Raw genomic sequence first — 12,113 nt, forward strand, 5'->3', positions numbered from 1 at the left:
TACTGCAATAATGTAAAGGGAGTTTGAGTCCAAAGAGTATATTTACCTGTTTTATCCAGTGGTGCACAGTATTGAAGGGATTTGAAATTTTTGGTTCACGTTATCAGATCAGGTAATTTTCCAAGCAGAATGGGGGAGGACAAAATCTTGGTTAATGGCTCTATATATTTAGATATGTATATACTTATTTTAATAAGGAAATGCTGTATAACTGGAACATGTTTTTGATAAGCCTTTATCAAGACAAAGACAATATGGGGGAAATATTAAGAACGTAATAATTTAACTACCTGTAAATAGTCCGGTCCAAGGGGCGAAGAGTATATATAAGGAGCGAGGTATTGTAATGGCCCGAGTGCCGCAGGGTGCAGAGCAGGACGCATAGACTCTCTTGACAGCGACAGACGTTTATTGGTAGCCGCACACAACAGTGGCACTTACACATAATGTGAACAGTGAACACGAACAGAAACAATGACCGACCGTGATGCACACAATGACAGGGGTTTAAATACATAAACACAGAACAACACTAACTAGGTACAGGTGTGTGCTAACATGAAGACCCACTGCACGTGACAGGTATAGACACAGGCATCTGGAAGTAGATGGTAGATATGCGCTGATATACTACTATAACTGGAATGCACGTTGAGCTACATTTATTTGGGCTTTTTAATTTTTTGGTAAACTGAATTTATTTTCTTTCTTTGGTAGTTTTCTTTGAAATTTAATTTCTTCTATGTCTGCTTATGGCATGATGCCCCCTGTCACAGGAGTTTTGGGAAAATAAATCCCCATCATTTTCAGAAATACCACCTGTATCGCACTCTGTTTGATCTCCCACTGCAATCTTGTTACATTCCCCATCTACAATTTGTTACAGAGGAAGTTACAGAGGAGGCCCCTACATTAGGACGTGTACAAACTGTTTGGCTTTTGTTTTGTTTTGAGAGGGAGTATGGTCGCTTCTCATAAGTATTTGTGTAAAAAATGTGAAGACACCTGAGAAAAAGCCTGTCTTTAACCTACAGTTTATTTAAATACCTGTGACTAATAATGTTTTAAGGGAAGAAGATGGTTTCATACACCAATCTCATACTGTCACGGAATGCTCACCTCCCGCAAGGCACGTGGTTTGGCCAGCCACGTGCAGTAGGAGGACCTTTGTTTGTGGCCACATCTGCACACACCTGCACCTCGTTTGTTAGTGTGTATGTAAACCCAGGTCAGGGAATGCAGCTGGTCATTGTTACCGTAACGTGTCAATGTGGTGTGTAAATGTTCAATGGTGATGTTAAACGTTATGTTTGTTCTTGTTTAATGTTGATCGTTTCTCGTTTGTATTTATCGTTTGTGATTCTTGTGAGTGCCATTAGTGTTCTATGTTAAATGTTAATAAATGTACGTCCCAGACGTTGGAGTCTGTGCGTCCTGCCCCTCGCCCTGCGGCACTCGGGCCACCACATGTTACAAATACCCATTTCTGGAGAGTCCTCAATCTTGATTTTATGCTTTTATTTCAAAGTGTTGATTATAAACTGGACTTCAGTTATTTGTTGACTGTGATGTGCAGAACAAGATGAATTGGAAAGTTCAAATTGAGCATAGGGATACTGCAAAAGTTGTACTTGACATGGAACTTTACTAAACATGTGCAAATCAATAGATTCAAACTTTTGCTATATAAAGTGTTATCATGGCTGCAGATTTGTTGGTTTAGAATATAACCTCAGTTTTTTGGAAGCAGAGTACACAGAATACCAACCTCAGAAATATTGAATTGCTGATTATTATCAATGAATCTGCAGACATTTGAATTGTAGACTTGTATGAGTTCCATAACAACACAGTCACAATTATTGTTTTTTTTTAGCATAAAGGTTAACACACTGGTCAATGGTGCACTTTGGTTAGAAGGACATTGGTTAAAATCCCATATCAAATTATTATTGGGAAGTATCAGGTACCTTTTTTAATTAATTTATGAGGTGCATGTGTGTTAAGTATGCTATGAATATGTAACCAGTAGCTAGAGATAGCTGAATTAAGCAAGCAGCATTAATCTGTAGATATGTGTATGGAGAGTGTATGTTCACAGGAGACCTCAGAACAGTCCCCAGTGCAAACTTGCCCAGTGCCTGACTGCAGACAGGTGGCCAAACATGTTTCTCCGTTCTGTATGTATTTTTCATAAACAGATGTAAAATATCCTATATATTATTTATGAATAATGCAGAAAATATAAAAAAGAACATCAATAACTATTCAGTCCCATGGACAGTTCTGAGATCATCTCACCTTTGGAAATAATTATAATATAAGACAGTATCCCTGATCTGTGTTTTTATGTGGGCTTATCTGCTCATTAAAATGTCTGTTTATACATATATTTACTGCAATTTTGTGTTGTGTTTTGGTGGTTTACACCAATTTTGTTTAGCACAATTTGCAATTATGCAAAGGTGCTGATATTGAAAGGTCACCTTACTAAATTTGCACTTTTAAAACAAATTGCAATTATGGCAGAAGTTATGGCTGTGCAGAAGGTCAGGACCATGGACAGTTCTGTGACCATGTTCAGGACCATGGACAGCCTAACACTATTATTCTTATAACCAAAGGTAATTTAATCATCTCATCATCTTCATCATATAAATGATGTCTAGAATTTGTAATGTAGCAAAATTCATATCAATGATCAATTTTAAATGATTATAAAAAAAAAACCTGATTTAGGAAATGATATACCATACCATGTGAAAACACTTTCACATGCTAAAAATTACAGCCAGATATCATGTGTTATGACTGCTGAACATTTAGATTTGACTTTTGATAATCAGCCATGTTTTTGTTATGAGTTCTCTCCTCTGGGATTGCGGTTTCTGTATTGATGGTCTCCTTCTGGCCTTTGTTTATGTTTTTGTTTTGTTCCTTGGTTTCACTTCTGATTTTGTTTTGTTCCTGGTTTTACTTTTTGTCATGTTTTGTTTATCTCCTGGTATTTCCTGATGTCTTGTAATCCCTTTGTGTATTATGGAAAACAACATAGTCCATCTGAATCAACCATAAGAAAAACTTTGTGTATGTCTTGGATTGGGTAAAAGGAGGGTGGTATATGACATCACCTAGAAATGGCAGTTGCCCAGAAGAGCTGAATATCCTAAAGTAATGAGTCTCTGAGGTCTAATTTGTCTATGATACAATGTTCTCATGTGTCCCCTGATTATACAGGTCTGACATATGGATGCAAAATACCTACTGGCTATTTGGCAATAAACAGGATTTGGGCTGCTGTCACGGTACGGCCCCTCCCGCCTCAAGCGTGTGTGTGTGTGTGTGTGTGTGTGTGTGAATGTGTGTGTGTGTGTGTGTGTGTGTGTGTGTGTGTTTGTGTTGCCATGCCCTCTCGTGTTGTTCACCTGATCCTTGTTGTGTGTAATTGTCATGCGTGTATATAAGTCTCGTGTCATATCGTCAAAGCTGTCGGTGTTTGACCCAAGTAGTGTGTTAATGTGTTTTGAGTCGTAAGTGTTAAATCAACATTAAAACATATGTCTTTGTTTGACATGCCTCGTCCTCGCATCCTCTTTAAACCTTAAACGTTACAGAAACACCGACCTACCAAGAAAACCTACCGAGACCTACCGAGAAAGGCAAAAAGAAGAAGGGGAGGAAAGGAAGTCAACACCCTCCCACAGCACGTGCAGTGAAGTCTTTAGTGTTCTTGGGCACCCTCCTGACTCCGACCGGGCGACTTGGACTGGTATAATGATTTCCATTTCTCGGAGTCAGGATCTGTGGACTCCTACTGTCCAGCGGAGAGACCTTCCCTCTTCCTGGCCTCGCTTCAAGGATCTACAGGGAGGGAGGAACCCACTGAACAATTTTGGGGGGCCCTGTGCATTGTCTGGGATCGGACATTGTGGAGTCCTATGGAGAACAGCTGGAGCAGGAGAAACAGTACTCGGAGATGGACTCTGCTGGGTCCTACGACCCCTGCCTGGACGATCAATGGGGCTACACAGATTATGGAGAGACAGGGGAGTGCAGCGATTATATACATGTATTGTCATGCATGTATATAAGTCTCATATCGTATTGTCAAAGCTGTCGGTGTTTGACCCAAATAGTGTGTTAATGTGTTTTGAGTCGTGAGTGTTAAATCAACATTAAAACATATGTTTTTGTTTGACGTGCCTCGTCCCCGCATTCTCTTTAACCCTTAAACATTATAGCTGCCCTTTGCAAAGTTTTTAAAGACAATAAAGGACTATATTGCTAACTTTAGACTGTTTCATATATGTTTAGGGCTGCAGTTGATGCTCATGGAATGGGATAATGTGAGTATAAACAAGGTTTCCAGTGGGAGAGATATGCTGGCACATTTGTCTACAACTTATCTGCTTGTGAAATTTTTACACCCAAGTCAGCTGTCTACAGGCTGATCTCAAACCTTAGATTTATTTCCAAGATCCTAGAAAAAGCTGTATCTCAACAGCTAAGCTCCTATCTGAACTAGAACCAGATAGATGAAGTCTTTCAGTCAGGGTTTAGGCCTAATTGCAGTACAGAAAGTGCACTAATTAAAGTAGTTAATGACATGTTGTTGACTGCTGACCAGGGTTATGTATCTTTGCTTATATTGCTTGACCTGAGTGCAGCACTTGACACTATAGATCACAACATTTTACAAGATAGACTTCTTTATATATGCGACCTCTAGGTGACATTTTACATGAACACTGTGGTAGTTTCCACTGTTACGCTGATGATGCTCAGCTGTATGTCTCAGCGAAACCAGAGTACATATATCAGCTTAGTATTATTGACGAATACATAAAGGACTTCAGACACCAGATGTTGAGGAACTTTCTCTCACTTAATCCTGACAACAGAGGTGCTTCTATTAGGCTCAGAGACAGCTGGGTACTCACTCACTAATTACTCAATGAACCTCAATGATCTCCCAATCACATCTCTAACAGTTAAAGCTCTTGAAGTTATTATGGGTCCCAGTCTCACATTTGAAGCTCATGTAAATAATATTTCTAGGACTGCCTTTCTCCACCTTAGAAACATTTCAAAGATTAAGAACATGCTCTCCTCATAATGCAGAAAAGCTAGTCCATGCATTTATTACTTCAAGATTGGACTACTGTATTGCCTTACTGTCTGGCTCTACCATTAAGTGCCTAAACAAGATCCAGCTAGGTCAAAATGCAGCAGCCAGAGTTTTTACTTGAACTAGAAAATTTGATCACATCACTCCTATCTTAGCTACTTTACGTTGGCTCCCAGTAAAATTTTGTATTGATTATAAAATACTTCTAATCACCTACAAAGCACTAAATGTTCTTGCCCTACAGTATCTTAGAGGACTCTTAGTGCATTATAATCCACCATGTCTGGTTAGATCAAAATGTGCAGGCTCTTTACTAGTAGCGAGAATAAGAAAATCTACCACAGGGGGGCAGAGCCTTTTCCTGTAAAGCTCACACACTATGGAATGACCTTCCTATAAATGTTCAAGACTCAGACACTCAGTCTCAATATTTAAGGCTGTACAGACAGGCATTTTATTAACTACTTTCTATCTTGGGTAAAGGTGTAGATCTAGGGGTACTTGGGCATTCAGAGTTATGGTAAATTGGGATGTTATGATGCTGTCAATTCAGCTCTCTTATTTTTGGAGGAAAAATCAATAGGACTCGAGCCAGATGTGCAGATGAGCGAGCTTTAGTGGTTCTGTCCCTTATGCATCAAGGGAGAGAAGCCTCAAACTTCTCTCTCACATGAGTTCATATACCCCCACCATTCCCCATTGTTCTCTCATGAGCTAATCTCTTGACTCCAGGTGCCAGGCCTCCCAACTGTCCTTGAACATTCTTTCCTGCTAAAAGTAAATTTGTTACTCCCTGCTGCTGCACCCCTGCCCAGCAACAGTTAAGCAATAACTGTCATAGTCCATCACTTCTCTATTCGCCTTTCTTGCAGACTGGTCAAGATGAGGGCAAAGGTCACATAAAGGTCACATATTCCTTACTTCCTCCTTTAAGTAAGCATTAAGCATTTTCCCTCACAAGGGCCGAGTGCAGTTGTCTGGAGGGAGTGAGTGTGAATGGCAGGTGGAGGTGTACTTCAGCCAGGGCTGGAGCAGAGGTCTCCTGGACTCCTGCAAACCTCCTCGATCTCTCCTGCAGCTCCAGGGAACAGCTGTCAATCACCTGCTATGGTATGTGTTTTATTTAACATTCTTAAATAATCTCCTCTAGAATTTGCATTTATTGTGTGATGATTTATGATTTATGAACCTGGAGTTTTTTGTATGGACAAAATAACAGAATTGACTATTTTGGATATCTAAGGTGTAATTGTATATCTACACACAGCGTGCATGTGTGTGTGTGTGTGTGTGTGTGTGTGTGTGTGTGTGTGTGTGTGTGTGCGTGGATGTGTGTGTGTTTAACTCAGCTCACAGCTCTATCAGACTGGTTGGTTCTGGGGGAGACTGTGCAAAAGGGCTGGAAATTTTCCTCAACGGCTCAAAAGGGACAGTGTGTAATGACTCATGGGATATTGAGGATACCCAGGTGGTGTGCAGGCAGCTACAGTGTGGAGTGGCCCTCAGTGCCCACGTACCAGCCTGGTTTGGTCCTGGAACTGGGTCCATATGGCTGAATGAGGTGCAGTGTGAGGGGAGGGAGACGTCCCTGTGGAACTGCAGGTATCAGTCTGTGGGAAAGCATGACTGCAGACACAAGGAGGATGTAGAGGTCATGTGCTCATGTAAAGTGTGCTCACTGCAGCTGTTTGTCATTTTGTTAATTAAATTGAATAGTGATCACTAAGAATTTAAGTAAGACACATAAGTAGACAAAAGTTTCAAACCTAGATCAAAAATTGCCAAATGCTCAGTTCAAAGACAAAAGTCAAATCGAAACGTTTTTGAAATGTAAGCACACAAGAATGATATATGGTCATTCTGAAGGAAGATGGCACAAAACTGTATGCAATGTAGTCACACTCATTTTATTTTGCTTTTAACTATTTAAATTTTATTATATTAACAAAGCTGAGTTTCATAAAGGTTTAAAGCAACATACAAACCAGTAATTAACAGTTATTAACAGACAATGATAGCAACTGTGTATATATGGAAGGCGAAATGTAAGCTCTCACTTAGAAAAAAAGCAAGAATCAGATGGTATTTTAATGGTTGAGAACGTTAGAGAGACTTACAAATTGAATTTTGCCTACACATCTTTTTCTCACCAGATTTTAAAGAAATGTGTGTGAATGGGTGTGTGAATGGGATGAATGAAAAAACAGTAAATTTGGTCTGTCAAGAGTGGAACTGTGGAAGAACAGGCAGGGAGTCTGGGGCCAGAGCAAGAGTGGAATCATCTCCTAACTGGCTGGATCAGGTGAAATGTAGGAAACATGACTCCACTCTATGGCACTGCCCATCTGAACCCTGGAGGCAGAACAGCTATAATAATCACAATGAGGTGGCTTACATTACCTGCTCAGGTAGGCAGATTCTCTCTTCATGTATTTGGTTTCAAAGTGCATGTGAAGATGCTAGCAGATATCAAGGTCTGATGTTGCAATAAAAGTAGCGGAGAGAATTTCATAATTAAATACTCTTGAATGTTAAATATATAATCATAATTTATCTTGCCATACTCACAGCAGAGCAGCAATCTTTACAAAAACATGTGAAAAGCTCTTTATTTCCCCATCAAAGACTTCCACTATCCTACTAGTCATTGTAAATATTGATGGAATACTCCATATCAGTACTTTATGCAGTGAGACTTGACAAGAAATGTGGTATCTGTTGAATCCAGACAGTTGTGTTACTACACTGTCCTGTGCGATGGTTTCTCCTCATGTCATATATCTGTGGTGTAGTTCACCTGCCTCTCAGGCTGAGTGGACCAGAGGGAAGCTGCTCTGAGAGGCTGGAGGTTTATCATAATGCTGTGTGTGGCTCCATCTGTGATGATCAGTGGGACATCAGGGATGCTGAGGTGGTCTGCAGGCAGCTGGACTGTGGGAAGGCACTAAGGGCTGATGGGAGTGCTGCCTTTGGTACTGGTGAAGGGGTGATCTGGCTGAACAGAGTGGAGTGTAGAGGGGATGAGATTCACCTGTGGGACTGCAGTTATTCACTGAAAAACTACACTGACTGCTCCCACAAAGAGGATGCTGGAGTCACCTGTGCAGGTCAGAGGAGATGGTAGTCATGGTTCTGGATTCAATAAATAACTGCATTAATAAATTCAGTAGCTAAAATTTACAAATTGTATATTAAATGTTTTGATCAATGTTTGTTTAGTGTGTAGGATAATTTTACCTTGTTATGCATCTTTGGATGCTGAAATTGGTGATGGGGGAAACACCTGTGCAGCACATCATCAATAAGTGATTTTGCTTTAAACTGGTGTTTCAGTAAGCAAGGACTCTCATTGGGCAGAGGTTTGGTCACTGAGCCCTCTGTCCTCACATCTCATCCTTGCATCTCTTTGTCACGTTCTTAGAGGGAGAAGCTAAGTCATGAGGAAGAGGTGCAAAGAACTGAGAAAACAATTAACCAAATGAGAAGAACATAGAAATTAAATTCGTCCTTTCTGACTAATGTACAACCTTGAATATACAAACACTCCCTCTTATTCAGTAGTATACAAGCAGTATACAATAAACATCTGATCAAAAAATGAGCAAATACAAATGTAATCATCATATAATGCTTTATTATTAATTAAATGCATTTTTGGCTTGTCAGAAGGGTAAAGTACACATTTGGTCAGTGACAACGTAAAGCAGAGTATAACTTTTTAACAACCTAAGAAATGTTGGATTTTTCTATTGAATTTTTATCATCATTATTACTATTATAATTACCATCATCAATAAAAACTATTTAAAAGAACAATAATTACTGGTAGGAAATGTAACTTCAATCATATTTGTAGACATGTAATTGCTAGGGGCAATCAGAATTTGAGACTGGAGCTAATTACGGATTTATTTAATTAGGGACTTAATTAGGACTTTGATTTTGTATGTGTGTGAGTTCTGTATTCGCTTGACTGATGTGGCTCTCTGTTTCAAGGCATCTCTCTGGCCCCTGTTATTACAAGCAAAGTAACCACCAACTCCATCTCAAGTCCTCTTTTCATTCCTGTCTCTCATTTTTCTAAAACTTTTAAATTAAACTCATGAGTTGCACAGTTTCTCTTCTGCAATTCCATGCCCAGATGATCAGTCAGAGATGATAACAACCAGTCATCCACTACCTCCACCAGCAACTGTCCTGTCCACCCCTACAGTAGTCCTGCTGGTACTGGGAGTGGTGCTCTTCCTGGCCTTAGTGCTTCTTGCTGGGCTGGTTTACCAGAACACAGTGCTCAGGAGAGGTGAGACACATTCACATATCATCTACTGTTTCCTTAATCCTTCAGTCTGTCACCAATCTTCTGGAACCATGTTTCTGTCTATCTTCTCCTCCAGTGATCTCTAAGAGGAGGCATAAGACTCTGCCTGAAGTAATCTATGAGGAGATTGACCACAGAGTCATCACTAAAAGCACACCTATCTCAGCTCAAAAGCGTGATTGATATGGAAGGGTAATATTCCAGGCAATCATATTGAGGAGGGATAAAGAGATAAAGAGAGAATGACAGATTGAGAGGAAAAGAGAGCGCTTGTGCGTTTGTTCATTTGAAGCTGTGACTATATCACTATACACTTCTTGCTACATTAAGAGATTTGAGCAGTAGCATGATAGAGGTCTGTCTTATCACTGTAAAGCAAGGCAAGTGTAAGGTGGACTTGAGCCCAGGTCAGGTAGGTGATGACACCAACAGCCTACTGGGTGAGCAACCACACTCTAACAATGGTGGGCCATGTGCAGAACAGTTAGATCTTGGATCAGGTAAAACAAAAGGAAAAAACTAAACAGCATGTCAAGCATGGAAAAAGGGAGAACAAAGGATGCCATGGGAAGAAATGGCAACCTCGATGCACTGGGGAAAACCAAACTAAAACACCCGAATCAAAACCAGAAAACGGAGGAATTTGAATGGCTAAGGGAAGCCTCAGGAGAGAGACAGACTCGAGAGGGAAAGGGATGTGTAAAACCACGAACACACTCGCAGACAAGAAGTGAGGTGTAGCACAAGGGCTCACAGACCTCAAGACCTCAAGACCTGTAGTTAACAGCTAGGAGCTTGGCTCAGAACTTTAGCAAAGCTCCAAAACTGAATGACCTGGTCAGTGGGCTTATATAAGATATAGCCCAGCTGTTGGGTGTTAAGCCTGATTAGTGGTGTAGCTGACTAGAGGCCTCCCTCTGGTGGCCGGAGGGGGCCTCGGCCTGGTGCCAACCCTTACAGCAAGTTTATATGTATGGTATATTTCATGCACAATAGGAAATCAAGGAGTTTTACAAGAATATATAGAAACAATGAATGGAATAAAGTGTTGAATAATAGACTATTTATATGCTGAGAACTATCAACCCAGAGAGGATTTAAAAAAAAAAAAAATTAAAGTAAAAACAATTACAAGATAAAGGCACACAAAAACAAGAATGTTGTCCATAGGTAACTTACCAGACTAGTTTATGTTTCTGTATCCTCTGTAAGACTGCAGTCAGCTAGTCAAATATTCTATATTTCTCACAGCTACCCAGCTTCATTATTATCTGTAGACATAGATACTCATGATTTAACATTTCAAACATGTCTCATGATTACTCTGTTCACCTCTGACAGAACGTATCAGCTCTGAAGTACAACATTCTGGTTATGAAGATGTTGGTGAAGAGCTTCTGTCAGGAAAGGGAGGCAGGTACAACCCGCAGAGAAATACTGAAAATTATAGAGGTTATAGTATTAATTAATCAGTCTGCTATAGGTAACTGACTGGAAACATATCCTGATATTTGTTATCTCAGTATGAGATTCTCTTTAATACTGTTGCTCTGTTAGGTTCAGTTCATCTGAAGGTACTGTAAATTACCTGTCGGCAATTAGTGAAATGATGCATGTTTACATTAATGACAGTATCCATCATGATTGATCCCATTTCTAAACTTCATCATAGACGAGTTTACATTTGTCATGTTTGAATATACCACAGCTTCTACTGTGAGCCACATGTACTACCTTGTGGACTTGTGCAGTTTTGGAGCTTATTCTCATAGAGAATTCTCTTTGGGTGCAACATTTATTTTAAGTGATTTACAAGAAATTCACTTTTTTCTTTTGGTTGCAGCAAAATCTGTCAATGAAGAAAAGACTGAATATTATGATGATGCCATCACCAGTAGTGGTCCGACAAGTAAGTTTGTTTAATTCCTCACTTCATTAAAATGAAAGAGATGATGACTGAAAGTACGCTATCAGCTCATTGTATTTGATTTAGGTGACCTAGGCACAGAAAACCTACAGGATAATTATAATGACATCACACATGGACAGACACCTGATACTTCTGGAAAATGTATTCTACTAATAACTTCATTACTCACACTACTGCCCAAATAGGTAACTGTAATTTGCAGTCAAAGTTTTGCAGCTTTTTCTGCAAGACTGATATGACTTCAACCTGCTATCAATGATTTTTCTTAAGATATTTTTATTGATTTTTGCATTAATTTGCACTGTCAGTTTTAAACACATTAATAACACTCAATGACACTAATGTCTGATGGCATTTATATTACATTTTTATATTACATTACATTTACAAGCCCCACCACTGCCAAGTTGCCACTGTTGTCCCCTGAGCAAGGCTCTTAACCCTCAATTGCTCAAGATGTATTCAGTCATAATTGTAAGTTGCTTTGGATAAAAGCATCCGCTAAGTGATAATGAAATTCTAGGCACAAGAACCAACAGGTTTATAATGTCAGACTTGTTGCTCATGGGCATTAAAACTTGTTTACATGTGCTGGTGTAGCTCTTATGCCAGAGGACTATGATGATGTCATCTCCCCTGGACAGGACTCAGGAGGTGGTACAGGTGAGAATGCAATTTAGGTGGAGCCCATTATAACAAGTTTAAGTTTCTCTTTACCTATACGTTCTAACTGCATT

This window comes from Electrophorus electricus, chromosome 7 (assembly GCF_013358815.1).
Source record: "Electrophorus electricus isolate fEleEle1 chromosome 7, fEleEle1.pri, whole genome shotgun sequence".
NCBI classification, from domain to species: domain Eukaryota; kingdom Metazoa; phylum Chordata; class Actinopteri; order Gymnotiformes; family Gymnotidae; genus Electrophorus; species Electrophorus electricus.